Consider the following 13,555-nt stretch of genomic DNA (forward strand, 5'->3'; position numbering starts at 1 on the left):
CCCTCCGCATTTTTTTTTTTTCAAAGAGCGAGTGTAAGAAACTACTTAGCCCCGGTGCATAATGGTCTCATTTATGCCGACTGGCGCGTGACGTCAGGAGTAACGCACATGTAGGGACACCACGTGGCCAGGAGAAGATTTACGAATGAGGTCAAGGGACATCACTGAGAGCCTTGCCACGGCTCCACACTCCCTCCATATGCACAGCTCAAGGTCCGATTTGGCGTCACATTGTAGCAACATTTCCCTTGAAATTGTTCACGGCCCTCTGTAAATCCACCGCCGAACGAAGGCCCTCCTCTCTACCATGTTGATCATGGGGATCGCGAGACCAAATTTTCGCCACGCTGGTAAGCACCGGTTGGCGAAGGGGAGCGGTTCAGGACCGGTAGAGATATCAGTCGCCACTGGTGTAAGCCATGGGCGAGAATCAAGCTCAGGTCACCGCATTAAAATCGTAGTGGGCTAACCACTTCTCCCTCTTTATCCTTAAAATAGATTTCCTTTTACAGAGCAGGGAAACGTATCGTATATTTTTCTTAATATTGCACTTGGTATGCTTATTTAATGCGTTGATGTATGTTGAACTTTTTCGCACCGTACATAGCCAACCGTGATAATCGGAGGAGACGGAAAAGAAACTAAACACAAAGAGCAGTTATAACGAAAGTATTTTTCAATCTACATCATTAAAAGTGCATGCCTCCAGTGGCTTCCTAATATCGGAAGGGAGAGCGTTCCAGACGGCCGCAGAAGCACATCTGAAAGCACGCGAAGCAGAGACCCGTCTTGACGGCTGGGCCCATTCAATATGTTCCGTGATCTACTACCTGCAAACATTGCGTCCTTTGGTTTTGTCCACCACGTGACTACCGTCTGTATGCAATCATCTGCTCGTACGTTGCGCCCTCCTGCAAACAATGTGTTGCATCCCCCCCTCATGTTGTCCTCCGTCGCATCGGACATGCTTTGAGAGTGTCAGGAACAACGTTGTGAGTAAACAGAAGCCGTTTTCAATGCTGTCGGTGGTATGTGGACCAGCCTTTTCCCGTGTGGCTCGGCACGCTTTGCATTGACGCAATTGCCTTGAGCGATATTCATGTGGGCTTGTGCAGCATGGCCCAGCTTGCCTGAACACATGACCAGGAGTGCAATGTACGCTTTGGCCTCGAGCAGTTTCTGAACCGTTTGCCTGCATTGCACTGCGTCAGACGCACAGATGTCTCGTTGAAAAAAAAAAAACACTTCCGACGAAGCGTTTGGCATTTCAACGAAACGTTGGCACGAATATTAGACGAGCCGTGTTTATTGTGGATTGTGCACTCAAACATAAAACAATAGCCATCTACGTTCAATTACGCTTCACAACGGTGATGGAATTGCTTGAAAAATGTCAGTTGTGTGTGCTTTTTGTGGAGACATTTTCTGCATATTGCGCCTGTGCCAAAAAAAATGGTGTTGTCCTACCAAGTGATGTGTACTGAACACCATGTTATGAATGCAGGCCGGGAGTGTGTACACCTTTCCGTGTCATAAATTTAAAGTGGCTCGCTTTGTTTTGGCAGTGTCTCCAGCCTTGAAGTTACACCGGTAGGCGAATGAGAGGAAAAGAAAAACACGGTAGCCCATGGAGAAGACTAAAGGGTCACGTTGGGACGAACCTGAGAAATGAGTCCTGTCAAAGAAGTGACAACTCTGAGATATGACTCTTTTTTTTTAATGAACAACTGGCAGCTTTGACCAAAAAATGATTTCACCCTTCGGTGTTCTTAAGGTGAGCCAATGTGAAGGCGATATGGGGAATTCGACGGAATTGTAAACAATCACGGGTTTATTAATTACTTGTCCATGTCACGATGGATATCGCATTTTCAATTGCAGGCCTGAGCTTGATTGGGTTGGTAGACTTTATTTCACCAGGTCAGAACTCAACGAGACTTTGACGGTGGCGTGGAACAGCAAGCGGCAATCAACAGAGCGCAATGCAGGCCTAACGGGCAAAGCAAAAGCCAGGCAACGCAGAGAAAATTAGATTTAACAACATAGGCATCGACACAAGATTTTAGGATTTTAAGTCAATGATAATATCTTTAACATACAGCATTTTTTTTTTAACACAAACTAAAAATACAATATATCAAGTAGACGAGGTGGAAATGAAGTTAGAATGCATTTTACAACAAAAAATAAGTTTGTTTTAACGTAAAAGACGCGTTGATAGAGAACAGACTTTAGTTGTGGAAGAGATGCCAGATTGCTTCAATTCTTTGCCAAAATATGACTGCAAATATGCTGGACCATAAACAACACATAGATGTAAAAAGTAATTACGCACCATGAGTGTGGATTCTGGGAAACATATGAAGCAATAAACAAAAAAAAGTCCATCTTTCCACTCAACTCTAAAATATATGATCTCAATCCACCAGACCGCATACATAGAAGTAAGCAGGGTATCCACTAAGGTAGCATCTATTGTTAAAGTTGGATAAATCGACAGCCCTTTCAACTGCGTATTTTAATATTGGGTTTATGTGAAAGATAAAGTTAATGCCAAACAATCTAAGAAGCTTGGGTGATCTTCAACTGCACAAAACCTAAAGCATTTGGAACAACCTACTGCTAAAACTACTACAACTATTTTTTTTCTTTTACCAGGTAAGGACCATTGAGCTACTGTATATAACTCTTTTTCAGAAGCGACCTGGCCACAAAGGCTGGCTCAACGAATTGGCTTATCACGTGGACATTTATAGCAGCCAAATAGGCACCTCAGATGCTGGTAAACACCCGGGGCTCTCTCAAACCTCTGCACCGGTGCTTCTCGACACTCCATGGCACATTTGCGAGCTTGCTGTTTGCCCAGGGGTGCCACGGTGGCGAGATGTAATCTCCCTCGCCTGGTATACAGTGAGGCCGTGGGCTCGATCCCGACCTCTGACGCCTGTGGTACATTTGGAGTTTGCGGTGTCTCTCGCCCCGTGCTCGCGTGGATTTTTCTCCGCGTTCCTCCAGTTTTCCCCCTTCGCATTTAGAAACATGGCATTCGGAGTATTTGGCTGCTATACATCTCCACGCGATAAGCCACTTCGTTGAGCCATCTTTTGTGGCCAGGTCGCTCCTGACAAAGACCTGCACAGCTCAGTGGGCCTTACCTGCTAAAATAAAATAGTTTAGTTGAAACTGTAGTTTATTAGGCCGATGCTACATTGAGCATCCCTGGTGAGACCGGACGCAGGGGGCGTCGTCACAGGCCAAACCAAAGGCGACGATTTCGATTCAACAGCGCACGACATCATTTATCCTGTTCCATTGCGCACGTGCGGTCAACACGGGACGGCACAAATCATTCGTGAGAGCTGCGGGGCAGCAGCCGCTGTGGGCAATCACGAAGCGGACAGCGGCGATGTGCGTGGCTCGCTCCGGAACCCCAACGCACATCCCTCGTCATTCCTTCCCCACCACCACCACCAACAACACCACCACCAACACCACCACCAACACCACCAACACCACCACCAACACCACCAACATCACCACCAACACCACCACCACCAACACCACCACCAACACCACCACCAGCACCACCACCAACACCACCAACACCACCACCAACACCACCACCACCAACACCACCACCAGCACCACCACCAACACCACCAACACCACCACCAACACCACCACCAACAACAACACCACCACCAACACCACCACCAACACCACTAACACCACCAACACCACCACCAATACCACCACCAACACCACCACCAACACCAACACCACCACCAACACCACTAACACCACCAACACCACCATCACCAACACCACCACCAACACCACCACCACCAACACCACCAACAACACCACCAACACCACCACCACCAACACCACCACCACCAACACCACCAACACCACCACCACCACTACCACCATCACCACCACCAACACCACCACCAACACCACCACCAACACCACCAACACCACCACTAACACCACCACCAACACCACCACTAACACCACCATAACGCCGGACGTCCACGGCCAAGCACGGGCGTCATCGCCCGCTGACGCCCACGGTGAACAGGCGAAGCGGCCAGCCCAGCACCAAGCCAGGCGCTTGCACGGAGGCCAATCGTCTCACCAGAACAAACATCCTGCGGGAAACAATGCGGGTGCGGCTGGAGATATTCGCTGAGTAAGTATTGTGAATTACGGCATCCCAATCGAAGAGCCGCCATTATCAACTCGCCACGAATGGGCTATATTCAATGTCGGTGATTTTAAAGTGAGAGATGCTCACGGCGACGGTGAAATGACACAACAATAACAGCAGCAACAGCAACAAATGGACTCCCTTAAAACATTCCCAGTGTGTGTGTGTTTGTTGTTTTGTTTTCCGACCTGCGCGTGCTTCTTAATTTGGCTCAACGACTCCGTTCTTTTGTGACCGCGAGAGAACAGTGCAGCCGGCCAAGCAATGTGCCGCTTCTCAGCGCCGGGCTCTCCGTGGCCAAATGGCAATTGCATGAGAATGGCACACAACAATTAGGGGTCGTCCATAAATGACGTCACGCGATTTTTGACCCCCCCCCATCGTCACACGGCGTCACAAAAAGTCAGACCCCCTCAAATATGACGTCACAAAGCTCTGCCCCCTCAAAAAAAATAAAACATGCTTCAAATCGCTTTAAACGATTGTCATTGTAGTGCGTATTTAATGTGGCGCTGCACTCTGATGTTGTAGGAGAAAACATGTATTAAAACGTCTATTTAATTAATAAGAACGTGTTGTCTATATTTATTAAAAGTTGCGCATTTTGATGTGACGTCACAATTCTCACCCTCCTCGTCACACATCGTCACAAATGCCTGACCCCCCCCCCCCCCCTAGGTGCGTGACGTCATTTATGGACGGTCCCTTAGGGGGAGTACATTCTCTCTCCCACTCTCTCCCCGTCTCTTGAGAGAGCGTCTGTGTCCGGTGCTCTAGCGGCTCCTCCGTGTCTCCCTGCGCTAGGAGCCCCGCATTCTCCGGTTGCTGGCAAGGACTGAAGAATTGATGACTCGTTTTTTTTTTGAGGAATGCAAGCCGCCTAATATACCATTACTGGCATCTGTCCATGAGGCATCGTCGCCGCCAGTGGCTCAGGCGGCTGGCGACCTTTGGGTACAGTTTCAAGCAAAGGCGAGTGTGGTTACCCTCAAAGAGATATGCAACACTCATCTCCTATAGCCAGCCTCTCTGCAAACAAAGCATTAACGTCAGCAGACAATTCGGTTGAGTAATCGGATTATTGCTAAGGCAGTGAGCAGGTGGCGAAGGAGACAACTGAAAACACCTTTGAAGATGTGATTTATTCATTTAAAATGTAGACACGTTGTGCACAAATGTATCGTCCGTTATTGATGACTTACAATTTGAGAGCAGTGTGATTTAGGTCGATAAAACTGCACGCGCGCGCGCGTGCACTTGGCAATTTTCGGAATGTTGAATCACGCGAGTCTCGTTCCTCTGAACCCCCACGTGTTCGGCCGTGGAGTTGACGACTCACAATCTCACGGAGCATGCGTGTCCCGGCAAAGTGACGGGTGCGCATATTTTTCGGAATAACAGCTATGGCAGACGAACTCTCGTCCGTGCCGTTCAGTTGCCAATCCGCCCCCCCCCCCCAACTACCGCACTCCCCTTCCCATTGGTCGCGCCACAGTACGGCTCCTCTCAACTCTCTCGGTCGAACATGTGCAGTTAAAAAAAAAATATTTTGTTATTTTACCAGGTAAGGACCCGCTGAGCTATTTCACGAAGGAGCAGTGTTTCTAAACGGACCCGGAGAAAATCCACGCAACCACGGGGAGAGAAAACGCGCAAACTCCGAAAATACAACAGGCGTCAGGGTCGAGATCAAACCCACGCGCTCCTGCATACCGGGCGAGGGAGTTAACATCTCCTAGCCACCGTGGCGTCCCTAATGCTGAGCAGACGCGGGTAGCATTTGCGCCCCCCCTTAGCTCTTCGGGACTCGCGTGTACCTCTTCAAAACGAGTGGCGATGACCTAATGCTTTTTTTTTCATTTTCCAAACCCAAAAAGAGCCGTTCGTATTTACGTTTCCATCAGTGTCATTTGATACCGAGCACTTAAAAGTTCACCAAGAGGCAAACCTGATGTGTTTTGGCTTTTTTCAGTTGAGCTTACTTAAAATATATATACACAACTGTGTTTGCAACGATTGTAAGCATGTCGTTGTCATCTACTTCTAGACAAGACCAAGAAAATTTCAGTCTCCCATCCAGTCATGAATTGAGTAATAATTCCTGCCCGGTCTAGACAGGTCAGGGCAGATAATGTTGATTTTAGCCGGCTTTATGTGTGCAGTAGTTGTCATCGTTTAGCCATGCTCATTTTTTTCTACTCATAGCTTAGTCATGAGAAGCATTGTTTATTCATGTGATGTTGGTTTAATGGTTATTATGTCCACGCTATGGTGCCACACTTGTGAGCGCAGTGGTTAGCGGACCACGCTATGCATTCGGTTGCATGAATTTGATGCCCATCGGTGGCTAGCATCAGTGGTGAGTGAAATCTGAACCGGTCCCTTCACCAAGCCGCACCGACCGGCACGGTGAATCTACGGACAAACGAACCCTCGTGACCGACATGGCGTAGAGAGGCCTTCATCCAGCATTCGATTGTAAAGAGCTGTAAGCATATACTCTGAAGTAAAGATGTTCTTTGGGCCTTCATGTGTAGCTACGACTCCCAGTAATTGCATACTTCCTTCATGTGCAGGTTGTGTCGGGAAATTATACTTCACGCTGTTTCCTGTAAAAATTTCCAATTATTTTTCACTTGTACGTGTATATTTATTTTTGGGTCATTGTCATTGCTCCTTAATGTTTAATTGTAATTCCATTTGCTTTGATTTCGAAGTTCATGGAAATGTTTTGTTTTTATAAAATGTTATGTCACTTTGCTAACCATAGCAGGAGATCGACAAATCGATGCCCAGTAACAATATGTAATGCCCTCTTAGCGCACATACGCTACATATACTCCCACCTAAAATACAGACACACATCCACACACACAGCTCGTGAGTACAATCGAATCATCACCAGCCAACACGTACTCCAAAACCTTCTCGATGTATGCCTGAAATCTCACAAGTCTTTTTTTGTGATGGTCTAAAGCTCTTCAAACGTCCTCCTGCAATACTAATGCACACTCGAAACATTTCTAGCATAATGGTAATGTCACAAACGGTAAACGGTATCCTGATTGCCGATCTCCACAAAACGAACCTTCCAGTTTTCAACCTAACCCTGAATGCCCGTGCTTTTCACTCCACATCGAACCATTTGAAAAGCTCGCATAGCAGGTGCAGTCATCTCTGACACCTGCGAGGGATGAGAGACCCCGTGCGTTATGCGACTGTGGACACCAACTGCTGACAATGGATCCCGCATTGTGAATGGGTGCCCACTTCGGCTGTTCGCCAACGAACTACTGATGGTGCTTTGCACCGGTGCGAAACGAGCGTTACTAATGAAAACCCCCTCTTGTTCAGCTGAACGGAAGAGGTTACATTTAATAAACTCTGACAGTAAACTACTTTAATATGATAGATACACACATACACACACACGCGCGCAGATTGTGGAGAGCGGTAACACGGTGGTTAGCGCACTGTGCTATTATTCAAGAAACCTGGGTTTGATTCCTAACCACGGCTAACATCAGTGGTGAGTGTTACGCGAACTGACACTGCCCCCCCCTCCTCCTCCCCCCGCCTTTATCCTTCACTGAATTGGCAAGAGCGCAAAGTAAATAATTTAAATATAACAATTACAAGCGCGGAGACACGCAAATATTCCGTACCGAGCCGCTGCGTGTTTGTACACGCATACACATGCGGTGTGCGCAACCATATTTTTAGGCGATTAAGTCACCCAATTACCCAAGGGGCCGCACTGTTTGGGGCACCCACGCAGGAAAAGAAACAACACTTTTGAGAGGGGGCGCACTGAGCGCCGGCCGTGACGCACGCGTCGCTCGTCATACTCACTGAAGGCGTGGATGTAGACGTGCCCAATCCCTCGTTACAGAGATCGTCACGGAACGTCTGTCTCCACGACATCACACATCCCGCCGAGTGGCCTCAATGGAGCAATTCTCCTCCGCTCGGAGGTTGTGAGAACAATAACGGCCACCTCGATGGAGAACCTGCGTCGCCAATGGTAATGTAACATTGTCCGCGAATCGACCATTGGTACAAAAATAATCGTCTGTGCAGCCTCACGTGCTTTGTAATTCACATTGTGTTCGATGTTTTAGATCACTAAATTACTAAACAATGAACGGAATAATATCCAGTCGGCAGTTACCCATCAACAAGGTGGCAGAAAAACAAATCTCTTCCCGTTTAAACCACATCGCTGTGACCGAATCGCGCTGAAAGCGCCCGAATTTTAGTCAAGACGTCGCGTGTTCAGCGGGCTTGAGCATCCAGAGTGCTCGTTACGGGCATCCGCGATGCCATAGCAGGCTGTCGTGTCGGCCACCGTGGGCCTCCACAGCTGGCGGCTGAGTGCAGTGCGGCACATTCCATCGTTGCACTGCGCGTGGCTGCCCCACATCTATGCTCTTGCCCCACCTTCAGTAACTCGCAGTGGCCAGTGTGGTCAAGTTTGGTCGACTCGCACGGCGGATTGACAAAGGTGCTGGCAGAGGCGCATCACCTTGATGGCGTAAACCCTAGCCGTAGCCAACATGTTGCCGTATTTGTTGCCTCCAATACGTTTCATGCCTTTGAGCAAATATTTTCCAGATTTAAATCAACAACGACAACAGAAGCATGGAATTGTGGGAGATGCGACACCGGTGGTTCACGCACTGCGTTGCTCAATTCCGCTCGGTGTAAAACGTCCATGGCGAGTGTGATACGCGCTGGGCTCCCCTTCACCAATCCACACTGACCAGCATGGCGAGGTATGGTCAAATAATCCCCCGTGTCCAACGAGAATATATGGGCATAAAATGTGTCTCCTTCGTAAATTTGTCACTACACAAAATGTATATAAATACAGGGTGCTTCAAAAAAATAATAACATGTAAATGGGACGATCGTTTTTTTTAATGTAAAAAGAACGGCTAACACAATGTAACATGATAACGCATGTTATGTTAATAGCTTCAAAAAGTCAAAGAGTCTCCCACTTGTTCGCCATCGTTGTCAACGCACGTGGCCTGGAAACTTCTCCAGGTGGTCTCCAGAGCCCGGAGGCAGCGCGCACGTCACGTGGTGTTGTAAATTCTCTGAAGTGTTAACATTTTTTTGAAACAACCTGTATATATTTTTGGGGTTTTTAATGTTTTAGTGACATGTTTTTTTAATGCAACCCATCAGCAGACGGCCTTCTAGGAGTGTGTAAATTTCAGCAGCGTTGATTCAGTACAAAGCAACGTCTGAGAGTCAGTCTTGCTTGAATCACTGCCGATGAACTTCCAGATGTAACAGGCAAGCATGCTGTTCCTAGTTCGATGTAAAATCATAAGATACATAGCACGAAACAATAATAATTAGCATCATCCTTCACGAATAGACTGATAGAGGGATGTAAATTGCTGTGAAGAATGGAATCAGTGAAGTTTGATTAAGGAGCAGTGCTTAATTTGGATTGAGAGCAGCTCTCACATGCAGCCATGCATGTGGATTAGGTCTAACGAGGAGGGCCCTGGGTGCCCTGGTTATGAGAATGCACCTTGCTCTCCCACAGGTTTTTCTATCGTAATTTAATATTTGGTTTCCTCTACGCGAACCCGTCTAGGATTGTTGCCAGCGGAGTCTGGCACAGCGACATGGCAGATTTGGCCTTCGCTCTGCCCACTTGAAACAGAATCCGGGAATCCAGTGAGTAGTCTGACAGCTTCACGGAGTACAACGTGATTCACAAGATACATTAAGCCTGTTGCCTCATCATCCTTTAGACTCGCAGCCAAAATAATCCCACATTTCGCAAGAACTGCGTACGGAATGGAGCGGAGTGGCAAAAGTTCTTCTGAAAAGAAAGTCTTTTATTTAATAAATGCACCCCTGTTTGTGCATACAACATGTATCTGATATTATAAGTTCTTATAATATTAACAATAATGTAACAATCATAATTTACAGTCCTTTGTCAATATATTGTTGGAGGAAGACTTCCCAAGATCATGGTGAATTTTGACCATACTTTGTATGTATGTATGTTGAACTTTCTTTTGCACCGTACGTAGCAAACCGTGCTAATCTTCGCTAACAAACTGCAACCATGGTAGTCGCAGTTTGTTGGTGAGGAGAGGAACCCTGGCCTCTTTCAGATATCACTTGCCACTGATGATAGCCGTGGCAAGGTATTGAAATCGGTTTGCTGAGTTCACATCGCAGTGTGCCAAGCACTTCACCACCACTCGTCCATTTCGTTAAGTTGCACCTGATGAAGGCCGCTTGTGTTGTGGCCGAAACGTCGTGAGAATTTTATTGTGTTATTTTATTTTATCAATGTATTATTTTATTCTCATTCTACGTGGTGACTTTACTGAAAGAACCAAAGAAGTTACAGAGCGTTTCGTGTCGTCTTCAGACATGGAGTTTTTAATTTGAGTCTAAATTTTCCCAGACACATCTAAATATCAGGAAAATGTTTGGCCATTTTAAGATGTACTTAGTTTTAAGTGCCACCAATTGTTTCCATGCCTTATCATGGCACGTTAATATCTAAATGAAACAGTTAATAGCGTGAATACGTATACATGAACGGGGTAGAGAGAGTGGACATGAAAAGCAAATGTAAAGCATGCCGAGCATGCGTGAGAGCATAATCGAGAAAGATGGAGGAAGGACATTGACGTCATGATGAATTCCTGCAAAAGTAATAAGTTTCCATCTCACAAGAAGCATCATAGGTCAGGATGACCATAGGACACACTCCAACTGTTCTTAGACTTTGTTGGCAGGAAACGTAAAATGCCACAATCATTATATCACCTACATGGTATCGTCCGTGCATTATAATGGAGAGAGTGGATAGTCGATACAAAATTGTTCCTTTTGGCAGATATTCGCTTTTTAAAATGCTTGCTTGATTTGACCGGGTTATTACCTTGTACATGTATGGACATTTTGTTTAAAACACTATCACAGTATTTCTATACCTGCGTGATATAAATGCCATGTAGTTTGAAAATAGAGTTACATTCGTAACAGTTGTATATATTGTTAATAAAGGGTGGTCTGTGCTGTGGTTCTACATTTAAAGGTAACAAGGTGCAGCCATGCAATTCCTCGTTCATGCCACTGCTGGCAGAAGAGCCTGCACGAGAGGCAGCTCCAGAAAGGCCCCTCTCGAGGGTATTTTTGGTCAGCTCTTCCAACTGGACCGGACATCTCAGAAGAGGAGGGAGTACCTGCATTTTTACTCCACCACATACAACCCTGCCTGATCGACTAGCTGTGGCCTATACCCATTTATACTGGCATGCGAACTGGCCCGCTGTGAAAATAGAGCACCGTGGCTCATTGGATTCTTCCATTCTAAACAAAGACTTTGTGTCTGAATGGAGCCAGGGGGGATTTAAGAAACGTGCACAATTGTCACGTAGGTAAAAAATAAAACAACAAAAATCACGACGTTTCGGCCACAACACAAGCGGCCTTCATCAGGTAACAGTCTCGAGGACAGCGCTGGCGTGAACTTCACTCCAGCGCTGTCTTCGAGACAGTCTGGTCCCTTCACCTGATGAAGGCCGCTTGTGTTGTGGCCGAAACGTCGTGATTTTTGTTGTTTTATTGTTTTACCTACGTGACTTTATCGAATAGATCCAAAGAGTATGGATCCTTGCAGTCACGAAAGCTTCAAATCTAGAAGTGCACAATTGTTTCAACTGCCGTACTTATTAGGAGATCCAACTCGTGACATCTAGATTGCGAGTCCAGTGTGCAAACCATTGCACACCAGCAGCTTCCCATGGTCTGGATGGGTTATAAATCGGATAAATACTTTCACACACCAATGTTATACTTCGTCATAATAATCATTAATTCACTGCTCTGTGGAGCCTTGTAAAGTTCTACCCATATGGAGTTCCCAGACCATGTGGCACTAGGTCATCATTGTTCCTTAGCTGAAAGCTTCCAATTTCCCATTTGTTTAAGGTTCTAACAATTTGCAGTTATCAGAGTCTGAACATTTCACAGGCAGAGCGCAAACGTGACTCATATTACGAGTTCCTCTGGATGTCTCGTAATTTATTGAGGAATACCTCATCGTGTTTAATTGATGTGAGATCACATCAGCGTTGGGCTGGCATGCTTTGGCGCAAAATATCCTCTTGGGAAAGTCTAGCGAGAGCCATCAATGGTAAGCGATGACTTCATTCAGATGACTCTATGCACACACACATGACTTCACCTCGTTATGAATGTCAGATCTATATATTCCCCCCTCGCCCCCCACCCCATAATTCATGTATTACTGCCTACCCAAAACTACATTCCTGAAAAGCAACCAAATATTTAGCTCACTGGAAACGTTTGATCCAAAGAACTGATCATCAGGGAATGCGCTGAGAGGCACCGGGACGTGCCAGGCACATGGCAGCAATGCACACGTCTTCTTTAATAGCAATTTGGCCAGGATCATAGGCCGCCGTGGCGTGCGTGCAAGAGGAGCTCCAGTGCCTTCGTCATGTCAGGAAGGTGAAGGTCAGGAAGGCGAAGGGCAACAAGGCACACGCTATAGAATGCCACGCTGGGTGTAGGCTCGGGGTCTTTTTCCTTTATTTTTCGGAGAAAAAAAAAAAGAAAGCAAATAAAATTATCTGTTCACTAGAAGTAGCCATAGCGACTACAGCTGCAACGTTAGTAACCGGCACACATTGTATTTGATTGTTTAGCAGCAAAATAAATGTGGAATTTTTGGAATTTCATCATCCATACTCAGGTGATCCCGTCATGTATTTTTTTTTAGTTATAATGCAATCAGAGTTCCACTCGGTATATTTGTGTGTTTTGTTGCTACATTCCTTTAATTATAAATGGTCCCTTAAAAAAAAACACAAAGAGTTTTGAAGTGAAACGTGGTCCGCGCTGGTTTTCCTTGTGTGGGGGCCAAGTGGGGCAAATGAGCCACTCTCTAGCCCGCTCACCCCCCTCCCCCCGTTCCCCCAAACCCTGCCATTTGTCAAGCCTTGAAGTTTCATGCAGCGGGGGGGGGGGGGGGGGGTTGAGCCCCTCTTAAAATAGGCCATCCTTCAGCCCAATCCCCAGCCCCCCCCCCCACCCGCCTGCCCACCCCCCCCCCCCGAAAAATGAAGTGTGTTCACATGCTACTTCATCTTGGAATTTATTTGAATTTCAAACGTTTGGGGAAAACTCATAATAAGACTTAGATAATAATTAAATAAATACGTCTTTACTTTAATTTACCTTGCCGCAAGCCGACCATTACAAAAATAACCACTTGAAATGAATGCCCGTGTCAAAGAACGGAGAGAGCCCAAACATTTTGCAACATCC

General features: G+C 46.5%; 1 long non-coding RNA gene across 1 annotated transcript; it reads left to right on the top strand.

Annotated features, from left to right (window-relative positions):
- The first annotated feature begins 5,852 nt into the window (after nt 1–5,852).
- On the top strand, nt 5,853–13,248 carry LOC116944798 (uncharacterized). Its single transcript, XR_004403159.2, has 4 exons — nt 5,853–8,237; nt 8,828–8,988; nt 9,828–9,910; nt 11,298–13,248. It is a non-coding gene; the product is annotated as an uncharacterized LOC116944798 (long non-coding RNA).
- The last annotated feature ends 307 nt before the right edge of the window (nt 13,249–13,555 follow it).

This window comes from Petromyzon marinus, chromosome 22, assembly GCF_048934315.1.
Source record: "Petromyzon marinus isolate PM22_M1 ecotype Great Lakes invasive population chromosome 22, UKy_Petmar_22M1.pri1.0, whole genome shotgun sequence".
Lineage (NCBI taxonomy): Eukaryota > Metazoa > Chordata > Hyperoartia > Petromyzontiformes > Petromyzontidae > Petromyzon > Petromyzon marinus.